Below are 6019 nucleotides of genomic sequence, written 5' to 3'. Positions count from 1 at the left end.
CCACATTAAACATCTCATTTCTTTTGAGAAAGGTAATGGCAACTATGGGAGGGGAAGGCAGCAAGACTAACAGAAGTAAAGATATGATCCAGGAAATTACAATAACTGAGAATAAAGCAAAGTTCTTTAGTTTTCTGCATATTTCACTAAGGGAGTCCAAGCAGTTTCTATTCTAAATTCCAGAGTAACTGGTGTATGAAGTTGCAGGCCCCCAGTAATCTTGAAGCATGGCAAGAGCTGCTGCCAGATGTGATATCTTCTTCTAGGCCATCTTAAATAGGTGGAGGAACAGACAAACTTTTCTGCAGGAAAAACATTCTACCGTATTTTTTAAAACATATATATTATACAATCGGAGGACAGAAAAAAATTCTATTGAGGAAGAAATATTCAAAAACAGTCAACTGCAGGATGTGCAAAACTTTTGATTCAGAAACGTTAAAATAGGAGTGGAAAATTGGAAATGGAAAATGCAAAAAAGTAGTGTTGTAGCATTCAGTTACATCACATTAGTCTGTTGGTTTGTTTCAACATCCTTATTGCCTTCAGCTTGGAAGCTGATTATCATGGTAGAGCAGAGAAAGCTGAGTTACATTGCAAAACCAGAATTACAAGGCTGACTGGGAAGCCAACTAGTGAAACATGATAGCAGATGCTTGAAAAGGGAAGAGCCAAGGTGTGGCAGTAATTACAGTCATGGAGGGAACTCGACAGGGGATCAGTCATTGCCTTCATATTGATGTTTTCATCAGTGCTGTCAGCACAAACAAAATTAAGTTTTTATATAATTTACCAATGGCACAATAGTTGGAAGAGAAGTATGTGACCTGGAGGCCTGGCTCACTACAAAGTTTACTTGTGCTACTTGTGCACTCAGAAATTACACCATTATTTTTCAAATATTTTTGCACAAAAATAACAGCTTGCCATCCCAAATCACAGACTAAGGAGAAGAATTTGGTATCAAGATCCCCATGACTTACCAGTATATCTATTAAAAAAAAAATAGCAAGTACTGTCTTAAATCAGGTGAACTACTGCCCATAAAGTTAGAGAAGTACCTAAGGCACCTGTAATGCACTGATGCAAATGTTCATTATAGATCCCAGTAAAAAAGGTGCTCAGACTTCATGGGATATTAAATAAAATTCAGGTTATTGGAGATAACCTAAGAAGGTAAAAAGAGATAGCACAGACAGTGTATGTTTTTACAGGTGCTGGAGCCATGGCATGCCATGCAAATCCCATCTGTGGAGAGATTTGACAGCACAGAATCATAGAATAGTTTGGGTTGGAAGGGACCTTCAAAGGTCATCTAGTCCAATGCCCTGCAATGAGCAGGGACATCTGCAACCAGATCAGGTTGCTCAGAGCCCCGTCCAGCCTGGCCTGGAATGTCTCCAGGGATGGGACATCGACCACCTCTCTGGGCAACCTGGGCCAGTGTTTCACCACTCCCATTGTAAAAAATTTATTCCTCATTTCTCGCCTGAATCTCTCCTCTTCTACTTTAAAACTATTACCCCTTGTCCTGTCATAACAGGCCTTTCTAAGTCTGTGCCCATCTTTCTTATAGACCCCTTTAAAGTACTAAAATGCTGCAATAAGGTGTCCCCAGAACCTTCTCTTCTCCAGGCTGAACAAGCCCAACTCTCTCAGCCTGTCCTCATCGGAGAGGTGTTATAGACCTATGATAATTTCTGTGGCCTCCTCTGGACCCTCTCTAACATGTCCATGTCTTTCCTGTACTGAGGACCCCAGAATTGGATGCGGGACTCCAGGTGGGGCTTCACCAGAGCAGAGCAGAGGGGCAGAATCACCTCCCTTTACCTGCTGGCCACGATCCTTTTGATGCAGCCCAGGATACAATTGGCCTTCCAATCAACAAGCACAAATTGCCAGCTCATGTCCAGCTTTTCACCCCACAGTACCCCCAAGTCCTTCTCAGCAGGGCTGCTCTCAATCCCTTCATCCCTCGGCTTGTATTGGTAGCGGGGATTGTCCTGACCCAGGTGCAGGACCTTGTACTTGGCCTTGTTGAACCTCATGAGGTTCACATGGGCCCACTTCTTGAGCTTGTCCAGGTCCCTCTGGATGGCATTCCGTCCTTCAGGTGTGTCAATTGCACCACTCAGCTTGGTGTCATCTGTGAACTTGCTGAGGGTGCACCCAATTCCAATGTCAAAGTCTTTAGAGGTTTCATGAGGTGCCCTTAGAAGAAGACAACTCTACTTATCATCTCTGCTGTCAAGCAAAGAACGTTGTGTGAAAATAGACTGTTTCTCTTCAAGGTAAGATGAGACATGCAAGTGGAGTCATTGCCAGGTGCCAAGTGGGAGTTGCCTCCAGGCTTCTCTTTTGGGGTGAGATGGCTCAGGTTGTCCTACAGCCACATGATACGTGCAGAACAGCTCAGGCCTATGCCTATGTGTATTGGTTCTCACATGGATTGCTAGTTCCTCCATGCACACATGTCTTCTGCTTAGGACCCTGACAGCACTGTTCAGGGTACTGGCCCACCTTTGGCTGAAAAGTTGTGCATTGTCCTCATCAACACATTAACAGATTTGAAGAGGCTTCTCATGGGATGAGGACTACTAGTATACAACAGAAAATGAGAAGTTTACCTTTCAGGAAGGTTTAAGTTAATTTGCATGTTCCCCATCAGAGATGTCTCTTCTCTGGCACATGGCTTGGAGGTGAACTTGGCAGTGTTAGATTAATGGTTGGGCCTGATGATCTTAAAGGTGTTTTCCAACCCAAATTATTCTGAGATTCTATGATTTCCCCTTTATGCTCCTCACTGCAAGTTTGCTAGTATTCCACTGAGGCAGAACTTATAAGTTACTTCTGCTGTGCAAGAGGCCTACACAAATCCCTTGTCTTTTTATGTGTATCTCAAGATACAAAATCAAAGAAACCTTTTTTATCTGTGAAGGCAAAGAGGAATCTAAGAATTTGGGGAAAAGCATTTTCTAATATTAACAAGTCTGAACAACCACCATAAATGCATCAAGTGCATCACTGAAATATATAAATTTAACTTACTATGATCTGCTGGTGGAAATGATAAGTTAATTACTTACTAAGTTTAATTTCAATATCATATGGGTTTTTTGAGGGGAAAAAAAACACAGCTCATTTTCTTCCCAAAGGTATGAGAAGAGTGTTTCTATGAATAAACCAAAAGAACTAGCCGCAAATACAAAATTCTATCTGACAAAAGCACTAGCCTAAAAATATCTACAAAACAAACGGAGTAGTGCTAGCCTAGAAATATCACGAGCAGCTGGTAAAGCAGCATTCGATTTCACTGATGAACTGCAAAAAAGCAGGTCTGCACCTGAATTCTTGTCCATTGCACCTGGTATAACCTTTTTTTTTTTTTTTTTTTAGTATTTTTCTACTGGTTTGGGCTGCTGTGTTTGAACGTAGCATTGAACAAAAAAATTCCCAAGAAACCTAACAAAAATATTATGGACTAGGGGAGAAGAGGAGAAAGTATTGTTATGTTACTAGAAACACCTGAACTATATTATTTTAGAAAAAAATAAAGCTTTCTTGTGCAATACCTATCCTGTGTAGCAGACAAATATTCAAATTATTCAGATAATCTAAAAAACCCCAACCAACCAATCAACCAAAAAAACTAAAAAATAGCCTTTTGGCTGGATAGGACCTCATCTGCTCATCAGTTCATCATCTCAGCCGAGTTCCTGCCTTTCCATTATTTCCTTTTTAAACCAGAAACAAATACCTTTACCATCATCCTTTACTGTTTGAACAATCATCTGGTTTTGGGACCCGTGTGGTCCTGAAACAGCTTCTGTAACTCCCTGTTGCCTTTTTCAGATGCATGTAAATAATCCTACTGAAAACACGAGTGCTTTCTGTAACATTAAAAAGAGACTTGTGCAAACAGCTGTTTTATGTTAGTAATTGTTCAAAGTTTGTAGTCATAGGAGTAGCTTGTTGAAAAAAATTCGCAACACTGGAACTGCAACTGTATTTATATTTATGCTGGTAGCCTAGGCAGAATAGAGATTGCTCAGGGAAGGAACATCCAGGGCTCCTGGGTGAATAAAGCAATAGTTGATTCTGAAAAGAGGGACTGAAAAATGAAGCACTGGTAGCTGACAGAATGGGTCTTTGCTGCTTATTGCTTTGGGGTCAGCAGGAAATTGGGCCTGGCAACTTTAACTCAATGTTAATCAAGTGTTTGCAGTGGAACTTCTCACAATATTTGAGCCTTTCTAAGTACTGATAGTTCATCACCAGGATATGTGCTGGGGCTCTGTTGGAAGCCTGGGCAGAATGTGCTCATCACTCCCTTCTATAATAGCTGCAGACTGCCTTTTCTTCCAGGGAAAGCCACAGAGCTGGTTTGAATCCACATTACATCCCGGTATGGGGTCAGGATACGGTTGTGGTGCATACCTTGACTCAACAGCACTGAAGAACTAACACGCCCTGTAAATACGGCTATTGCCATGGAGATCTCTTAAAGGTTTTATTTGCCCTTCTGCATGTTCCCAGAAGACTTACCTGCCTGGACTTGCACGTCTTCCATTCCCAAAGCAATGAAGGTGTTATGTCATGCTAGGAAGGTGCCCAAACCATCCACGTTCATGCTCCATAGCCTGATGAACTGCCACTAATGGTGACCTGCCTGTTCCTCAGCACACTTGCCTTCCAAGAAATTGCAAGTGTCAAGATATAAAACTTCCCAGCTGGTGATTTCCACCTCTGATTTTCACTCTTCACTCATAGCCAAATCATTTGACTAGGAAAGAATAGCTGCTGACAAGAGCACCAAGTAAAGGGTAACTGGGTAATGGCTGGACTCCTGTGCTCCGAATTTAAAAATTAATATGCTTCTAAGCACACAACACTATTAACAGATTGTTAGTAATTCTATTATAAATTCATATTTTAGAAAGCATTACTATAATTGAAGAAAAACATTTTTTGGCTGTTTCAATTTAACATTACTTATGAATACATAGAATCATCACATCAAAGTTCTGGATTTAGATAAAGAAAAAACAGAAAAGCCATAGAATTGCATTACTTCATTACACAAAAGACTAAAAAGTAGACTAATAACTTTTACATAAAAGTTACATTGTTCTTCCACGTAATAATGTTATTTTGCATAAGTAATTCCCTCCATTCCTTTTACAGTAATATCAGTTAGTACAAGATCCTCTGTCAATCTAAGAAGGACCTTTTTTCTTAAGCAGATTATATTCCTAAATGCAGTAAAAATTGTAAAAACATGAACAGATAATACAAATAAATAACTTAATTCAAAACCTATAAAATCCCTTCTCAAGAATGCAGAATGCTGGTCACAATATCATTCCTTTCCCATTAAGACATCTCTGAAAACTTTGTTTTCCACTTGACATACCATAGATAACTGCTGAGTTTGTTGATGATGTGCTGACAAGCTCTGGCTTTCTTGGAGCGTATTAGGAAGTCAGGACTTGCCCAAAGAGCTATGCAGAGCACGCTGCCTCCCCATTACTGCTGAGAAGCCTTTCACATCTCTTCTATTTGAGGTCTCCTGCATTTCTCCCAGCTCTTGAGCAGCTGCAGCAGAAGGTTGCTCGGTTGGGCACTGCTGGGGACTGTGCTGGTCCCAGCAAGTGAGGCAGGAGCCTTGGGGTTGCTCTACCTGCACCCCACTGCATGGAGAGGACAGGACAGAGCAGAGCCAAGCTCACAGCTGCCACTTGCCCAGGCAGGGTGAGGTGGTTAGTGCTGATGTGCCAAGACCAGATTAACACAATGGTTAATGAGACCTTTCCCCCAGACACACTCAGGAACCTGAACGCAGATCTAATGCAGCAGTCTTGTTTAAGACCCTTTGAGTCAAGACTGCTGCTTGCAGTTGTTCATTCTCAGCATGCTGTAGTGGAGGAATGGAGGGAAACAAACAAACAAACAAAAACCAACCAACCAACCAAAAACAACAACAACAAAAATAACACACACAAAAAAGCAGCGCAGTAAG

Source organism: Caloenas nicobarica, chromosome 1, assembly GCF_036013445.1.
Source record: "Caloenas nicobarica isolate bCalNic1 chromosome 1, bCalNic1.hap1, whole genome shotgun sequence".
In the NCBI taxonomy this organism is placed as follows: Eukaryota; Metazoa; Chordata; class Aves; order Columbiformes; family Columbidae; genus Caloenas; species Caloenas nicobarica.
Note: the sequence above shows the minus strand (reverse complement) of the source record.